General features: G+C 45.1%; 1 pseudogene; it reads left to right on the top strand.

The window, feature by feature from the left end:
• Nucleotides 1-17,465, top strand: part of LOC138246895 (sulfotransferase 1 family member D1-like) — a 428,858-nt pseudogene extending 411,393 nt beyond the window's left edge.
• The last annotated feature ends 2,165 nt before the right edge of the window (nt 17,466-19,630 follow it).

Here is a 19,630-nt window from a genome sequence, read left to right as displayed (position 1 = left end):
CAGGGCAGCCAGTGTGGCACGGAGCAACAGCACAGACAGTCCCCCACCTGTAAAGCATCAGAAGTTGGCCAGTGCCCTGCTGGAGAGAGGGAAGACTCCAGCCACCAAAGCCGCTCCCAGGGGTCCAGGTGGGAGTGTGGAGTCAGCTGAGACACCTTCCAAGGTGGGGAAGAGGCACAAGAAACTCAGCAAGTCTGGGAAGAGCAGCATGGCGGAGAAAACCGCCATCATCCCCGCTGCCCAGGAGCCCACCGCCACCAGCACTGCTGCTCAGGAGGCCACCGCAAGCACCAGCCCTGCTACCCAGGAGGCCACTGCCACCAGCCCAGCTGCCCAGGAGGCCACCGCCAGCACCAGCCCTGCTGCCCAGGAGGCCAGCACCAGCCCTGCTGCCCAGGAGGCCACTGCCAGCACCAGACCAGCTGCCCAGGAGGCCACCGCCAGCACCAGCCCTGCTGCCCAGGAGGCCACTGCCATCATCCCCGCTGGGCCAGAGAGGACCACCAGCACAAGCCCCGCTGGACCATTAAGGACCGCCAGCAGCTGAGTCACTGCAAAGGAGCCCGCCGCTCTAAGCACTGTTGAACAGGGCACCGCCGTCTCAAGCACCACTAAACAGGGCACGCTGTCTCAAGCACCGCTGAACAGGGCATCGCCGTCTCAAGCACCGCTGAACTGGGCACCGCCGTCTCAAGCACCGCTGAACAGGGCACCGCCGTCTCAAGCACTGCTGAACAGGGCACCGCCTTCTCATGCACCGCTGAACAGGACACCGCCGACTCAAGCACCGCTGAACTGGGCACCACCGTCTCAAGCACCGCTGAACAGGGCACCGCCGTCTCAAGCAACGCTGGCCCATGAGCACCAAGGGCACTGACGCTACTGAGTCCGTCACGGGCAGGATGAAGCACTCTGGGCACCATGCCCCCTTCAGAACCAGTGGAGAGATACATCCATTACCTCTGTCCTTAGCAGGATGAAGCACTCTGGGCACAATGCCCCCTCCAGAACCAGTGGAGAGATCCATCCACTACCTCTGTCCTTAGCAGGATGACTCACTCTGGGCACAATGCCCCCTCCAGAACCAATGGAGAGATCCATCCACTACCTCTGTCCTTAGCAGGATGAAGCACTCTGGGCACCATGCACCCTCCAGAACCAGTGGAGAGATCCATCCACTACCTCTGTCCTTAGCAGGATGAAGCACTCTGGGCACCATGCCCCCTCCAGAACCAGTGTGGAGAGATCCATCCACTACCTCTGTCCTTAGCAGGATGAAGCACTATGGGCACAATGCCCCCTCCAGAACCAGTGGAGAGATCCATCCACTACCTCTGGCCTTAGCAGGATGAAGCACTCTGGGCACCAAGCCCCCTCCAGAACCAGTGGAGAGATCCATCCACTACCTCTGTCCTTAGCAGGAAGAAGCACTCTGGGCACAATGCCCCCTCCAGAATGAGTGGAGAGATCCATCCACTACCTCTGTCCTTAGCAGGATGAAGCACTCTGGGCACCATGCCCCCTCCAGAACCAGTGGAGACTGTTATCCACTTGAGAGACTGTGGCTTTGCACCCCCCAGGATTGAACAGTAGGCAACCCACCCACTGTAGAGACTTGAGAGACTGTGGCTTTGCGCTCCCCAGGATTGAACAGTAGGCAACCCACCCACTGTAGAGACTTGAGAGACTGTGGCTCTGCACTCCCCAGGATTGAACAGTGGGAAACCCACCCACTGTAGAGACTTGAGAGACTGTGGCTTTGCACTCCCCAGGATTGAACAGTGGGCATCCCACCCACTGTGGAGACTTGAGAGACTGTGGATTTGCACTCCCCAGGATTGAACAGTGGGCATGTGGCCCCCTTGTGGATTTGGCGTTGTGCACTCAACCGGCTGAGGTGCCCCCCCTTTCCCTCCCCCTGAGGTGTCTGTTTTCTTGCTCTCTGATGCCCTTGCAGTGTTCTCTCCGTCATGGTCGGGGATCTTGTGTGGGCCTGGCCCATACTGTGGGGGCCCAGTGTTCCACGGACTTAATTGGAGCACTACCTGGACTACTATGCTTGGTGTATATTTTGTTAATGGTGTATTTATATTTTTTTGCGTACTTGCTTTTAATATATTACAATGGTTACACTCATTTCCTTTGGTCTTTGCATTCTTCCGGGGGGGGTTGGGGGTGTAACTGTGATGTATCATGCTGTATTAGTGTGTGTGTTGTAGTGGGTGAGGGTGGGGGTGTTGTGTGTGTGTGTCCCTGTTTTTTCCCTTCCCACTCCCCTGTGTCGTAGATGCAGTGCTCACCGTGGTCTTTGCCGCCAGCGTTCGTGCTCCTGGTAGAGGAGCAGGAAGACTATCGCAGGGAGAATTTGGAGTTCCGGATCCATGGTGTCCTTGTTCCTCGTGGGGTGTGTAGAGGTGAGTGTTTTCCCTTCGGAATCCTGTTTCCGCCATGTTTTTATCCACGGTGAATCCGCCCGGGAAAAGGTGGCGGATTGGTAGGTTGTGATACTGTGGGCGGTACTTTGTCTCCCGTCTGTCTGTTGGCGGTGACTCCGCGCTGTTTGTTTGTACCGCCATGGCGGTCGGAGTGTTAAAGTGTCTGTGTTTGTTGGCGGTTTCCGCCACGGTCGTAATTGCAAAGTTTTTACCGCTGCTTTAACACCAACCGCCAGGGTTGTAATGATCACCTAAAACTTCCACAAACAGCCCTCTACAAAAATTACCCAGCCAAAAGCACACTGTTGAACACACACATACACACACAGAAAGATTTGTGTGCATATAGAAGGGGAAGAAGGTAGCTAAGAGCATACAGCAGAGCACCAGATTGTAGTCACACATCTGGATGGAAACAGAAGAAAACCATCCAGCAGCAAACAAACAAAATTAAAAAATACAAACAAAAAGGAAACAAATAGTGGGGCCTACCCTCGCTCAACCATCAAGCATTCTGGAAAGTACTGCATTGAACCTACCTGATTTTCCCCCAAAAAGTGTGAAAACTCTAAGAGTGGATGATGTTGCAGGGATTTCAGACAAAGGATGTGTGATGCTTTTCCTACAAAATGTAAATCCAAGAGCTCAACACAGAGCAGTTGGAAATGGGGCATCATGGGTCTCCGCCCACCATAATCTTCCCTCCTAACCCTAGAAGGCACATGGGACCCCTTTGCCCCCACACTACACTGGGATTGGCTGGGCCACTAAGTACGTCCCCCTCACTCTGATAGGAAGGAACCTGAGCCACCCTCCTTTGCTTCACTCTCAATGCCTTCCCCGGAACTCTGGTACTTACCTTACATTTCACCAGGTGTTGGCATAGTGTAGGAAATTACCATCTTGCCTGGCATGTTACCCCCATATTTCACTGTATATATGTTGTTTTAGTCTATATGTCACTGGGACCCTGCCAGGCACACAATTGATACTGGAGACAGCTTGCCTGTCAAAAGTAAAATCTATAGGCAGCCTGACCATGTCAGGGACTGCATAAAACAAGAGGTTCAGAAAATGCTGGATCTAGGAGTGGTTGAACCTTGGGTGAGTCCTGTGGTGCTTGTACCAAAGCCTCACTCAAAAGATGGAAAAAGGGAGATGAGGTTTTGTGTAGACTACAGAGGTCTCAATCAGGGAACAAAAACTGATGCTCACCCTAGTCCCAGGGCAGATGAGCTCATAGATACACTGGCATTTGCCAAGCATCTAAGCACCTTTGATTTGACTACAGGGTATTGGCAGATCAAATTGGCTGAGGATGCTAAACCTAAAACTGCATTTTTTTCAACTATAGGAGGACACTACCAATTTACAGTGATGCCCTTTGGTTTGAAAAATGCACCTGCCACTTTTCAGAGGTTGGTGAACACAGTCCTGCAAGGGTTGGAAGCTTTTAGTGCAGCATATCTAGATGATATTGCTGTCTTTAGCTCCACCTGGGATGAGCACCTGGTCCACCTTTGGAAAGTTTTTGAGGCCCTGCAAATGGCAGGCCTCACTATCAAGGCCTCAGAGGGCCAGATAGGGCAGGGAAAGGTGGTTTATCTGGGACACCTAGTAGGTGGAGAACAGATTGCACCACTTCAGGGGAAAATCCAAACAATCATGGATTGGGTTCCCCCTACAACACAGACCCAGGTGAGAGCCTTCTTAGGCCTCACTGGGTATTACAGGAGATTCATTAAAAACTATGGCTCCACAGCAGCCCCTTTTAATGATCTCACTAGTAAGAAGATGCCTAAAAAGGTATTGTGGACAGCTAGCTGTCAGAAAGCTTTTGAGGAGCTCAAACAGGCCATGTGCTCTGCACCTGTCCTAAAAAGCCCATGTTGCTCAAACTGATGCATCTGAATTAGGTGTAGGGGCAGTCTTATCACACCTGAATTCTGAGGGCCAGGATCAACCAGTTGCTTTTATCAGCAGAAGGTTGACCCCTAGAGAAAAGCGTTGGTCTGCCATAGAGAGGGAGCCTTTGCTGTTGTCTGGGCACTGAAAAAGTTGAGGCCATTCCTGTTTGGCACTCACTTTATTGTTCAGACAGACCACAAACCTCTACTTTGGCTAAAACAAATGAAAGGTGAAAACCCTAAATTGTTGAGGTGGTCCATATCTCTACAGGGAATGGACTATACAGTGGAACATAGGCCTGGGAGTACTCACTCCAATGCAGATGGACTCTCCAGATATTTCCACTTAGACAATGAAGACTCATCAGGTCATGGCTAGTCTTATTGCCCTTCGTTTGGGGGGGGTTGTGAAGGAAAGTACCATCTTGCCTGGCATGTTACCCCCAATATTTCACTGTATATATGTTGTTTTAGTCTATGTGTCACTGGGACCCTGCCAGGCAGGGCCCCAGTGCTCATAAGTATGTGCCCTGTATGTGTTCCCTGTGTGATGCCTAACTGTCTCACTGAGGCTCTGCTAACCAGAACCTCAGTGGTTATGCTCTCTCTGCTTTCCAAATGTGTCACTAACAGGCTAGTGACTAAATTTACCAATTCACATTGGCATACTGGTACACTCATATAATTCCCTAGTATATGGTACTGAGGTACCCAGGGTATTGGGGTTCCAGGAGATCCCTATGGGCTGCAGCATTTCTTTTGCCACCCATAGGGAGCTCTGACAATTCTTACACAGGCCTGCCACTGCAGCCTGCGTGAAATAGCGTCCACATTATTTCACAGCCATTTACCACTGCACTTAAGTAACTTATAAGTCACCTATATGTCTAACCTTCACCTGGTGAAGGTTGGGTGCAAAGTTACTTAGTGTGTAGGCACCCTGGCACTAGCCAAGGTGCCCCCACATCGTTCAGGGCAAATTCCCCGGACTTTGTGAGTGCGGGGACACCATTACACGTGTGCACTATACATAGGTCAATACCTATGTACAGTGTCACAATGGTAACTCCGAACATGGCTATGTAACATGTCTAAGATCATGGAATTGTCACCCCAATGCCATTCTGGCATTGGGGGGACAATTCCATGATTCCCCGGGTCTCTAGCACAGAACCCGGGTACTGCCAAACTGCCTTTCCGGGGTCTCCACTGCAGCTGCTGCGGCTGCCAACCCCTCAGACAGGTTTCTGCCCTCCTGCGGTCCAGGCAGCCCTGGCCCAGGAAGGCAGAACAAAGGACTTCCTCTGAGAGAGGGTGTAACACCCTCTCCCTTTGGAAATAGGTGTGAGGGCTGGGGAGGAGTAGCCTCCCCCAGCCTCTGGAAATGCTTTGATGGGCACAGATGGTGCCCATCTCTGCATAAGCCAGTCTACACCGTTTCAGGGATCCCCCAGCCCTGCTCTGGCGTGAAACTGGACAAAGGAAAGGGGAGTGACCACTCCCCTGACCTGCACCTCCCTTGGGAGGTGCCCAGAGCTCCTCCAGTGTGTCCCAGACCTCTGCCATCTTGGAAACAGAGGTATTTGTGGCACACTGGACTGCTCTGAGTGGCCAGTGCCAGCAGGTGACGTCAGAGGCTCCTTCTGATAGGCTCTTACCTCTCTTGGTAGCCAATCCTCCTTCTTAGGTAGCCAAACCTCCTTTTCTGGCTATTTAGGGTCTCTGCTTTGGGAATCTCACCAGATAACGAATGCAAGAGCTCATCAGAGTTCCTCTGCATCTCCCTCTTCCCCTTCTGCCAAAGGATCGACCGCTGACTGCTCAGGACGCCTGCAAAACTGCAAAAAGGTAGCAAGACGACTACTAGCAACCTTGTATCGCTTCATCCTGCCGGCTTTCTCGACTGTTTCCAGGTTGTGCATGCTCTGGGGGTAGCCTGCCTCCTCCCTGCACCAGGAGCTCTGAAGAAATCTCCTGTGGGTCGACAGAATCTTCCCCCTTCAACCGCAGGCACCAAAAGACTGCATCACTGGTCCTCTGGGTCCCTTCTCAGCATGATGAGCGTGGTCCCTGAAACTCAGCAACTCTGTCCAAGTGACTCCCACAGTCCAGTGACTCTTCAGTCCAAGTTTCGTGGAGGTAAGTCCTTGCCTCCCCCCGCTAGACTGCATTGATGGGTACCACGTAATTTGCAGCTGCTCCGGCTCCTGTGCACTCTTCCAGGATTTCCTTCATGCACAGCCAAGCCCTTGGTCCCCAACACTTCTTCCTGTAGTGCACAACCTTCTGAGTTGTCCTCCGGCGTCGTGGGACTCCCTTTTGTGACTTCACGTGGACTTCTGTTCACTCTTCTTCCAAGTGCCTGTTCAGGTACTTCTGCAGGTGCTGCTTGCTTCTGTGTGGGCTCCCTGAGTTGCTGGGCGCCACCTCTGTCTCCTCCTCCAAGTGGTGACATCCTGGTCCCTCGTGGGCTACAGCAGCACCCAAAAACCTCTACCACAACCCTTGCAGCTAGCAAGGCTTGTTTGCAGTCTTTCTGCATGGGAACACCTCTGTAAGCTTCATCGCAACGTGGGACATCCGTCTTCCAAAGGAGAAGTCCCTAGCTCTCTTTTTTCTTGCAGAACTCCAAACTTCTTCCAACCAGTGGCAGCTTCCTTGCACCCTCAGCTGGCATTTCCTGGGCTCCTGCCCACTCTCGACACTGTTGCGACTATTGGACTTGGTCCCCTTGTCTTACAGGTACAATCCACTGTTGTTGCATTGCTGGTGTTTGTTCTTCCTGCAGAAACCCCCTATCACGACTTCTGTGCTCTCTGGGGGTAGTAGGTGCACTTTACACCTACCTTTCAGGGTCTTGGGGTGGGCTATTTTTCTAAACCTCACTGTTTTCTTACAGTCCCAGCGACCCTCTATAAGCTCACATAGGTTTGGGGTCCATTCATGGTTCGCATTCCACTTTTGGAGTATATGGTTTGTGTTGCCCCTATACCTATGTGCTCCTATTGCAATCTACTGTAATTTTACACTGCTTGCATTACTTTTCTTGCTATTACCTGCATAATTTTGGTTTGTGTACATATATCTTGTGTGTATAATTTATCCTCATACTGAGGGTACTCACTGAGATACCTTTGGCATATTGTCATAAAAATAAAGTACCTTTATTTTTAGTACTTCTGTGTATTGTGTTTTCTTATGATATTGTGCAAATGACACCAGTGGTATAGTAGGAGCTTTACATGTCTCCTAGTTCAGCCTAAGCTGCTTTGCCATAGCTACCTTCTATCAGCCTAAGCTGCTAGAAACACTTCTTCTAAACTAATAAGGGATAACTGGACCTGGCACAAGGTGTAAGTACCTCTGGTACCCACTACAAGCAAGGCCAGCCTCCCACACATAGCTCTGGAAAACAGTGACTGAGCATGTGCTCTCTAGCAATCAAACTGTCCAGTCCTTCAAAAGTGATTACCATGCTTCCCTTCTCCCAACCATCCAGTGCCTTACAAATGTAACCCACAAATTTCCCCCAGGACTGGTGAGACATTTTCCTACTGCTCTGAATCTCAACCTTCACTGTTTTGGTGTGAAGTCATATCTCTTGGCAATGGTCTTCTCCATGGTGGGATACCTCAGCCTGTCCCACTTCTCAAGGGCCGTTAGAGCCTCCTTACCATCAACAGGTATATGCCTCCATAAGACAGCTCTCCAATCCTCCACAGGGATTATGTGTGCATCTAGAGTGACCTCATATACCTCAAACAATCTGTCTATGTCATCCCCCTCCCTTAAGCCAGGCACCCAGTGTTTGGATGTGTGGATCCTTCCTTCAGCACTGGACACTTTCAAGTCCAGCTCCCTGATACTGAGCTCATGGGCCATACTCTTCTCCTCCATGGCTCTCTCAACCTTCCTTTTTTCCATCGAGACTTTCTCAGCCTCAGTTCTTCTCTCCTCTGCAGGCAGTTGGGCCCGCAGCAGCCTTAGGTCATCTAAGCCTATCAGTTCTTTAACTCTTCAGAACACAGGGTGTATGAGGAGACACTGCTTCCTGCAGTGGATCTGGTAGGAGACTCCCTCTCTGTGAGCTACCCTCTCTTTCCTAGAGTCTCTACCAAGTAATTTTTCCTTCCCTCCGCAGCCTTCTCAGAGCCATTGTCCTCTTTGTCCTCTGAACCATCAAGGAGGTTCCAGGGCTTTAGATTCTTTAGAATTCCAAAGGGGTCCTCCTCAGTGTCCTCTATTGGTGCTCCATACCAACAGTTGAATTCAAATGAATATAGGGCATTCACAGAATCCTTAGTCAACCCTTTCTCCATGGTCAGCCTCTCTCCTTGCAGAACCTCCTCAGCTCCTTCACACTGTAATATGACAGGCAGTAGGGATCCATTTCCATTCTGACAAGGTCTCACAGGTGCAACAACCAAAAAAAGAGTCCCACATTGATGAAGGTCAAGCAGGAGTGGAATTTAGAGAAATGACCAATTGAAAGAAAAAAGAGGATTTAAAAATCAATTTCTATGCCGAATTATTTATCTGGGATTTTTGTGTAACACGAATCACTGTATGGAACTGTACAAACACCAGCCTGTTCTACACTGTTGAACACCAATGTGAGAAATTGGCTTGTTGGTTGACTGGGGTGTGAGCCCTAGTCAAGCAAGAGCCACAATCCCTTACAGGGTGAACCACAAAAAGTCACTAATTTAACCTGTGCTTAACACTGGGTAGCTTGGCACAAAAAGCAGTCAGGCTAAACTTAGATGCAATGAGTTAAGAATTAATGCAGCACACAAACAGTGTTCCAGTGACAACACAACACAATCAAATTGCCAAAACAATTTATAACAATGAAGAAAGTTTCAATAAATTATTATTATTGTTATGTCCCTGTGGCTATGAACAGGGGGACTCAGCCCTTAGAGTCACTTCTGGAAGTCCTGGTTGCAGGTGAAGATGCATGGCTCCACAGCAGGGCTGGCCTCTGAAGGTTCAAGGCAGGCTCCAGGCATCAATGCAGTCATTTCAGGTACAATAGCAGTCTGGCAGAGTGCTCAGCATGTTACAGCAGCATGCAGTCCTCTGAAAGTATTTCTGCAGTTTCAGCAGTAGAACTGAAGAGTGGGACTAAGGGCCCTATCTTTATACCCTGGTGCCCTGCTCCTAGAAGCTGGGAGAAGTTTCCAGAAGGGTTTGTTGAAGTTTTGGGAGTTTCCGGCCTTCCCTACCCTGGTACCTAGCTTGCTGCACTGACAACACAGGGTTATTAAGCCTATTGTGTGGTGGCAGAGCACAGCCTATTCAAGTGCAAGAGGGGATGTGCTTAGCTCTGCCCCCCATCAAGTCAATTAACGACCCATTCAGGCTCTGTTAATTCCATAATTGTGTGACTGGGTTGAGTTCACACAGTCCTAACTGACAGTTACGCCCAGTCACGTGGCTTAAAACAGGCTGCAGGCACAGAGGGATAAGGGCAAGAAAATGCCAACTTCCTAAAGTGGCATTTTCAAATTTGTAATGATTAATTTGCCTTTACCATTGCAGAGGGTTTTATTGTTACAAGTTCATAGATACCAAACATAAGATATCTACCACCTTTGGTTTAGGAATTACAGATTATTAAATATAGTAAGAAATCCCCAGTGTTACAATGTGGGAGGTGTAGGCCTCACAATAGTGAAAAACAAATGTGGAAGTTTTTCACTACTAGCACATATAAAACGTAAAAGTGCATGTCTTAACTTTGAATTACACAGCACCCTTTCCTATTGCTACCTAGGGCCTAACTTAGGGGTGACTAATATGTAATAAAATGGGAGTTTAAGGTTTGGCAAAGGATTTTAAAAGCCAAGTCGACATGGCAGTAGGACACTGCCTTCATGCTACAAAGGCAGGTCTGGGACATGTTTTAAAGTGAGTGGTACAATAAATAATTTAGGCCCACTGGTAGCATTTAATTTACAGACCATGGGTATATGGTATGCCACCCTACGAGGGACTAAATTAATTATGCAAATCAGGTATGTGTCAATCAAATCATGTTTTAGGAAGAGAGCACAAGTACTTTAGCACTGGTTAGCAGTGCTAAAGTGCACTGAGTCTTAAGGCCAACAAGTAAAGATCCAGCCAAAAGTATGAGGAGGAAGGAAAAATGTTTGGGGTTGACCCTGTAGAGAGGGCCATTTCCAACAGATTGTTTTTGTTATTCTTTTGTTCCCTGCTTTTTCTAAACAAGGGTATTCCCTAAGTGATAGTTGTGATTGCGGGGACCCCTCATGGGTGTTTCAATAGGTGAAATCAGGAGCCGAGGTAAGAATGGGTAGCTATTACCCTGGTAGAGTGTAATTTTAAAGCCCCAGGTCCAAAACGTTTGTTTGTGGTCCAGTACCTTTTGGGACAATTTGAAGGTTGCAAACGATAGCAACAAAGGTTCATACACTTCTCTCCTCTCACTTTTAAGAAAGCTATAGTTGTGATATCTGAGGAGTGATGTGTTTCCAGATTCTTGAGAGGTTTTATCAGGTTTCCAAGGTTCAGGATATTGTGCGACACCTTAGATGTATATTGCGGTATAAACAAGGGATAGAGAAGCTTGATGAATGTAAAGAAAATGTGTGGTGGGGCCTGTGTTGGGACATTGTCATTATTGCGAGCCAATAGTTGTATAGAAGCAGCGGGCAGAAAAGAATCAGCTGCTGAACCTGCAGGGATGGCCGCATGAAGATTGCTCACTATCAACAATTTTATTTAAAGTCAAGGAAAAAAAATAACACAGTACAACTTCCAAACCAGTTGAGAAGAAAAAAATGTAATTGGCAAAAAGACTCCAAAATGGTCAAACCCAGAAAAAGTGCACGGGCAATAATTGTTTAATTCAATTTGTGCAGTAAATAAAGCACCAATGAAAACAGTCAGTTTGTAGTTGACCAAGACGTAGGTGGGGTTTCAGGGCAACTTCGGTGGAGAGGAGGTCAGCAATATGCAAAGCGGATTGCCCAAGTCAAACTTTTAACCTTCCAACTTAGGGCCAGATTTAGAGTTTGGCAAACGGGTACCTCCATCACAACGGTGATGGATAGCCCATCTGCCTAAATATACATCCCATAGGATGTAATGGGATTTATATTTCAGCGGATGGGCTATCCGTCAACATTGTGATGGAGTACTGAATTTTAAATCAGGCACTTAGACTACCTATTGGAAGTTAACATCTTTCATCAAGACAAGGTGCAGGGTTGAAGCTGAAGTTGGATATGTGAGTGTCGCCCTCACACTGGCACTATTGGTTTTTGGAGTCAAAATCTCCACAGGATAAAGCTGGATTTAATAAATGCAGAGGTTACTTTACCTCTTAGATAGATTTGCCACTTTGTCTTTGTTTTTACCATCAAGTCACCTTTTTGGCTCTCCAAATCCACCAGCAGGCAAGGTTTGAAGCTAGAGCTGGGCAGAGCCCCACATGCCCAATACCATTCTGACAAGTTTCTTCTAAATCAGTTTTCAGCATAACACAAAACCTCAATTTTGATTAATCTGTGTTTCTTGCCTTTCTTTGGTGAACCCTCACTGGGCAAGCATCAGCACGTTTCCTGGTCCCCCGAAGGTGGTAATAATGACTACGGACCACTTTTCTCCAGTTGCTGGAACAGTGCTTTCTGATCACTGCTGCAAGCCCCAGAATCTCAGGAGAGACCTCTAGGCACTAACTTTCTCTCCTGCTAGGGCTTTTGCAGGGCCCAAGATTCTGTTGTCAGTTGGGCCCTCTTACTCTCAGGAGTTCTCCGTCTGTTTCTCTGTCCCTTCAGAAGACAAATAGGAGGTCAGTCCTTGACCAATAAAAAGTTGTTTCAGTCCATCAGTGCCAGCAGGAGTCAGGAATGTTTCCACCAAATTCTGTCAACTTTCTCCCCCCATTCCCACCTCCTTTCACCTCACTTCATCTATGTTTAACTGTAACAAAACTCAGAAGCCCGAAATCTGAAATTGCTAAACTGTTCTTCCATCTGGTAGAGATCTGACTTTCTTTTAGACACTCCCCTATTTAGTTGGTGCATCATCCCCTGTGTTAGGGTGAAAACTGGCTTGGCCTCCTGCTAGTGTCGAAGCCTGAAAGTATAAGAGTGCCCTGAGAGAAAAAGACAACAGCAGACCTGTCAGCCCTAATAGTATCTCCAAGTCAACAGTGTAAAGGATGTCCTTTGTTCTGTCAACTGCTCCTACCCCACTCCCAGATGGCTAATCCCTGTTAAATGGCCTATTGATGACAGCACTCAAGTCATCTGGGCTCAGAGGTCACTAACTCTCAGGCTTCTGGAATGGGACCGAGACACAGACTGGTTTTGAACAAGTTTGACTCAAGAAGGACACAGTACATTTTTATAAATTTACTTTTCACTAAAGTTATCTAAAATCTACTTTCAGCATTACATTAGATTTTTAAAACAGTGTAAAATCATGTTACTAGTAATTTTCCAATTGAAGATTTAAAACAAGGGGCCTGATGCTGAGTTTGACTGATGCTACTCCATACGTCTAGACGCAGAGGACATTAGGTCTGCTATCCTAACGGACTACTGTTCATCAAATTTAAGATGAGTGCCGGTCCAGTGCTAATCTCTGCATATTGAAAGGAACAGGTGCCACACCAGTTCATTTCAATGTACAAAAGGTTTGGTAGAGGCCCAGCATCGGTTTTGATGGCTTTTCACCAAACCATTACAATTTTTCTGATCTAAGAAGAAAACTCCCAAAGTGGGAGTGTGTTTCAGAAAAACAAAAAAAATTCCATCCTCACCCTAAGAGATTTCCTACAGGGTGTGGTGATCATTATTGTTGATGTCCTGTCCCCCATCTCCACGTCTTTCCTAGTGATGACAAACAGGAAAAAAGGTAATACACCATCCACTCTAAATAGGGCGAGCCGTGTAATGTTCATTCTCTAATGCACCTACTCTAACAGATCAAGTTTTTCATTGATTGAGGCAATGGGAGCTACGTTGATGGAAATCTTAAGGTCTACGCATCTCTAAATGAGACAGGCTGGTGATGGATTTGGTCGAGAGGGTACTCTGTTTCATTTGCAATTGTGTACCATATCCTCCAAACTCTTAATTAGGCACAAAAAAATTGGTTCACGACAGACAAGATTTTTATTTAGAGAAAGTAATTGGATAAAATACATCATAATATTCAATTAATAAAAAAAAGGCTTAAACAATCACACGGCACTTTTTAACAACAACTACTCTAACCCAATTGCTACATCTAAAAAAAAAATATTAATCTGGCTTAATATATTTTTGCGAGTTTCCTTTCACTTATTAAAGCTCCTTCCAACTTAGGCACACTTTCTTCCTCATGTGCTTCCTACTCTTTAATTTTTAAAATAATTTTAACAACTCCACACCTGTTAGTTCTGGCCACAAAGTGAGCTTCAATTCACGTCTTGTTGCCTGAACCATCGTGCAAGGAAGCAGATTTAAATTCATTTTAAAGGGCGACTCTACAGAGTTCCCAAACAAACTCTTGGATCACAGTATAATATCTCATCACCATAAAGGCCAAAGCAGCTTTTGTGCCTCTAAATGTAATTATAAATGGGGTGATGAAGTAGCCACAGTATTCATAATTAAATGTATCCATCGCTCCTGGCATTGACTTTATTTTAATATTCTAATTATGTAGTTGCTATCCCCAACAATTTCTTGATGACAGTACACCTGGACATTTATATGCACTCACTTATATCACTTGATTATCTGCAAGATGGCATGTAAAACGTGCATGCTTAGTTTCAAAACGTTTGCTTTATCCAACTTTACTGTCAAATAATTTACTTTAGAGTAAGAATGGAGAACACTCAGTTTCCTTTGCAATCTAAACCCATTATAGTCCATCAATATCAAGCCATTCACGTAGTAGAAGAAGGAGATATGGGCTGTCCCAGTCTTTGGAGAAAAGGGTTTGACTTCCTTAAATTCAATAAAAGATCAACCATGTAAGGACCAAAGAAGGCTGGAGCTAAAACGCACCCTTGATGAAAACCGGTATTTATCAATACATTTTATGTGACAACCAAAAGAGTCTGTCTCCACTTGGACCCAATCTGCACCATTAAGGGATTAAATAACTGATTGTAACAAGTGAGAATATTCGAAGCATTGAATTTCTTCCATGGACTCCTACAATCCACCAAATCAAATGTTGTCTAAAAGTCAGCCAAGCAGCAACATAAACTCTCCTTTATTTACACTGACTTCTGGCCTACAGTCGGAAGCACAAAGCAATGGTTAGTTTGGTGTGGCCTTTACGCCATCTAACTCAATGAGTAGTATATCATTATACGAATTATAATCTTCCAAATGTTGAAGAAGGGAAAATCACCTCAGGAATAATAGTCCTGAAGCCAAGTATTCTCTAACCTACTGGTAACTTGCCGTACCCCTTCTTAAAGATAGGCCTCACTACTGCACCTTTCCATGAAACTGGAAAATTGTCAGTTTATGCAACACATTGGATGAAATGTGATAGTTGATGGGTTCAGCAGTCAATATTTGTTTGTATTATGAACACAGAAAGAGTAACGATTCTAATCGCGCCTGCGCCTGCTATTTGAGAATCTAGCGTAACCTATGCAGTGGAAACAGCAGTTGGTACTAATTCGCTGTATGGGCACACTATTCTTAATAAGTAACAAACTTTTTTCGTTTTATATATTAAGCACTCAGCACATCGGGCTTACAAGGCACACTTTATGTGAGATATATTAGCCAATAATAAAGGGTTTCCCAACAAGGCAAAGGCTCTTTTCCTTTAAAAGTGTCACTGTCGAGCTTTTAAAGTGCAACCCAACCAGAGTACAGTGATGCTCTCAGCAGAAACATAGTTTTGTCATATCACTGAAGTGGAGATAAACAGCCCACATATGACAAATAACTCCTATGGCAATGGTGCCTTTTCTGTGCCATCTAAATGACTGTGGAGTAAAGTCGAAAAGGAGAATTAGATGAGTTCAGTGCACAGTACACAATTTAGAGTGGCATATTTAAAGTCCCCTAACACCACCTTGTGCCGCCCTAGCGTAATTTGTTTTTGCACTAAGGCAACGTTAAGGAGGCCTTTCTCCCCTGCTGTATTTACAAAGTGGCGCAATGCTTGCATTGCACTACTTTGTAAACCCTTGCAGCACATTACGCCTGCTCCAGGCATAATGTATGCAAGGAGGCTTTCCAATGCAGGTAGGCTGCAAAATGGTGTAGTGAAATATACAACATTTCACTGCAACATTTTTTCTGTCATTTTTTATGCCTGCTCAGAGAAGGCTTTAAAATGACACGCACATTTTAATCAGTGGGCCTCCCTGTGCTTTGCTGCACTAGCGTCAACATTTTTTATGCTAGTGCAGCAAAGCGCCACAATAGCGTAAAATAATTGGATGCTATTGTCCTAAGGACCACCAGGGTGCGCTGTATTGTAAATATGGAGCAACCATGGTGTCATTAGGTGGGGTAGGGGCGGCGCAAGAAAAGTGGCGCATCGGGACCAATGTGCCACTTTCTTGTAAATATGTCCTTAAACCTCTTTTAGCAGTTTCATAAACCAGAAAGCCCAGACAGGAAACATGGGGGATTGTGGGAGAACTGATAACCTTTCCTACACTTACAATATCAGTGTGCCACACTCACCTGTATTCACACCCAGCCATAGAATGTAATTGTTTCCAGAAGGGAAGACGTTTTTGGTTTCTCTCCCAATTAGTGGCATGATTTTCTACATATTCATGACAAATCTAGGAGCAACTCTTGAAGCTCCTTAAAAGTAGGGATCTTGGTGTTTGTTCATCATTTCAGATTCTGACATTTTGCAGATAGTTGATTCTAAAGCAAAATTCTGAATATTATTTCTTTCATTTCCATACAATTGAGCATACAGATTTGAAACTTGAAACATATTGGACAATCTTAATATCCACAGCAAGCTATCAATTGTTTTCTAATATTTTAAAAGCTTTGGGCATCACCTGAAACGATGTTTCAAATCTGCTGAATCCTGCTTACTTTTAGAACTTCTTTTGTATTGTATCTAGATACATAGTATGTAGCATGGCTAGAGAAAAGGACACTCTACAAGTTACATGATACGAACTCGTTTATCCTACACCTAAATAAACTCTAAATAGTTGGCCAGTTCCGGTCCAGGAAAGAATAGTGAAAACCTGTAGCGCATTTATTCGGAATGTGCTAAATACTTTTTTTGCGATATCTGATTTTGTCAGTAGGATCAAGTGGGCTCCTAGCATACTCAGTATACCTCCATGGCAGAACATTTAAATATCGTAAGAGTTATGGTCCACCGCTGTAACAAAGTGTATAACAGACTAGAATTGATAAAACGTGAACCTGATCATTTTAGGAATATTTTGAAGCATGAGTATCTATAAACATAATTTTGCAATTCCCAGTCTATTATCGAATAAAGGATGTTGGCAAGAAAATGTGAGGCTGATAAAATTGTTTTTCATTGATTGCCACTGGCCTTTTGTCAAAAATATCCGACGTAGATCTGGAAGAGCCATATTATGACAAGTTTTGATGGTATCCCAAAAGAAATGTATTTATCTATAAATATCTATAATTAATTAGAACAATTTACACAGTGATTAACCTGAAATGTAGCACAGACCCTGCCCTAGGTTGTCTCATTTATACATTTGACTAGCTTCTTTGGCACTTCAGATAAGACACTCACAAACTTGATTTTTATTGCGCACAGAATTTCCGCGTACACTTGAGTAATCATGGAGAGTTTCAATCTGTGCCAAATTATTGTACTGTTGCAAACATCATTAAATTGCAACGATTTAAAATTGATGTACCTCCTTATGTTAGTGATAACATGAGTGGTACTGAGGTCATTAATAATGTATATTCGTGACACAAGAGGATCTGTTTTGTTTTGTATGTAATATCTTTATTATTACGCTATTATTTTGTCTCTTTCCACTTCTCCAGGGATCACAGGAGATTGGAAGAACCACTTCAACATGGCACAAAATGAGCGATTCGAGAAAGACTATCAAAAGAAGATGGTCGCCTGTGGCCTGAACTTCAGAGATGAGCTCTAAAGTTCAACCCTGCGCCCAGACTCATGTTTAGATCACCATGTAAATCCTCACCTTGAGTTGCAACCAGCTTTCTCAAAGACACTCATGGCCTTAAGACATTCTTTACACAATGTAACCTATTTTCATGACTTTTACTCCACAAAGGGTTAAATCTGTTTACTGGATAGGCAGTTTGCATGATTGGTTTTCTAACTGCTGTGTCACCTACTTTCAAGAAACTTACTGGACATCGAACCGTTAAAGTAAAAGGGTGTGCATTACTATATCGATCATCAATATAAAACAACATCATATTTCAGTTTTAATTTACAGTTCTGTCACCAGAAATGTAGTGATACGTTTGATACTACTATACATGCTAAAATTACAGAACCTCTTCACAATTACATGAGACTCGATGTATGCATACAGCTGCTGTGCTCCTTTTTGATGTTTTCACAATCACATGATTTTCATACACGTCAGTCCAAAAAATCTCAAAATTTGGACCTTATGTCCAGTTTGAACAATCTAGTACTGCATGTGTGGTGATGGGAGCACCATTACTAAATCTGGATATTCAATGAAAAATGTACTTTTTGTAACATTTGTGTTTCTTCAATAACCTGGATAAAGCATGACCGTGAATTAGCGAGAGTAAAACTCCTGTCAGCTGAGCACTGCATTATTGCAAATATAATTAAAAACAAACTGTTCTATTCTAAGAAATTAAAGAAGGCTCGCTGGAAATAATTAAACAGATATAGTCACACTTATAGTGACTGTGACTAGTTCATTATTTATTCATGAAATGTATTTGTGGCATGTAGGATCACCCGTATTTATTTACTAGAGGCAGTCCATTTTGTGGTGACTGCTGAATAACTTCTGAAGCTTATGTATCCTCTGGGAAGCTGGTTGTGCCCTTTGGTAGTTCCTTCAAATCCTGCTATTTGTTCTGGATTCCAGATTTGACCTTTTAAAATTCCTCCCTTACATCAAGTTAGAAATATCTTTAGTAGAGCACACAATCTTGAAAGTAGAGTTCCTGAAAATTCAGCACTTCTGGTAGTATTCAGTACTGGACCTGAGAGGCATCACTTGGGGGCCAGGAACTCACTTAAGATGGATCCAGGAATTGTTGGGAAGGCATTTATGTCACTAAGGATCAGATCAGGAGGTGAGCAGCCTAGCTCTTTGAGTCACTCTGGGGTCCTGGTTTCAAGATGAAGTTCCAGGTCCAGTTCTTCTTTCCCAGGCAAGAGAGCAGCAAGCAGCAGGTCACCACAGCAGGGCAGAAGTCATTTAGACCAGCAGAGTGGCAGTCTTTGTAGCAGCACTGCAGTCCTTCTTCCTGGCAGAGTATCCACAGGTCCAAAAGTGTACTGAAAAGTTGGTGTCTGAGGTCCTCCTTTTACACACAGCTGTGCCTCTAAAGTGGGGAGAAGCTTTAAGAGGCATGCCTTTGAAGTGCACAGATGCCCTGCCTTGCTGGCCCTGGCTCCAAAATAACTAGAGGGTGTATGCAGCTCCTTGTGTGGAGACAGTGCACAGCCTATTCAGGTGTAAGGGCCTGGAAAAGTTTGTGGAGGAGGGGTCACATGTTCCCCTCCCTGGGCCAATATTGGCCCTGGGGACCCATCCCCCAGGGCCTGTCATATTTATAAGGGACAGTGGCCTGCAGCCCCCTCCTGGGCCAATTTCAGCCTCAGGGACCCCATGCCCTGGATCCTAGCCAATGTCCAAAAGGGGGAATGAGGGCCGTGCGCTGTTGAAACGCATTGGGTGCACTGCCTAACTAAAGGAAAGAACCGAACTGGAGAAAACATTGGGTGTGTTGCCTAAAGGAGAGAATTGAAACTGACCTAACTGAAGAACACATTGGGTGCATTGCCTAAATAAAGGAAATAGACATAAATGGAGTATGTGTGCTTTTCTCCTTATTTCTGGAGATTTCTGTTATATATAATACTGAAATGTGAGCCTAACTATAACATCCCTGTGAGTTTTGGTATTTTATATGTGTGTGTGTGTGTGTGTGTGTGTGTGTGTGTATATATACATATACACTAATTATAACGTTCCTATAACCTTTGGTTTTTTAAGTGAGTATTTATTATATATATATATATATATATATATATATATATATATATATATATATATATATATATATATGTAGAAAT

Source organism: Pleurodeles waltl, chromosome 7 (assembly GCF_031143425.1).
Source record: "Pleurodeles waltl isolate 20211129_DDA chromosome 7, aPleWal1.hap1.20221129, whole genome shotgun sequence".
In the NCBI taxonomy this organism is placed as follows: Eukaryota; Metazoa; Chordata; class Amphibia; order Caudata; family Salamandridae; genus Pleurodeles; species Pleurodeles waltl.
This window is presented reverse-complemented; position numbering and strand designations above follow the sequence as displayed.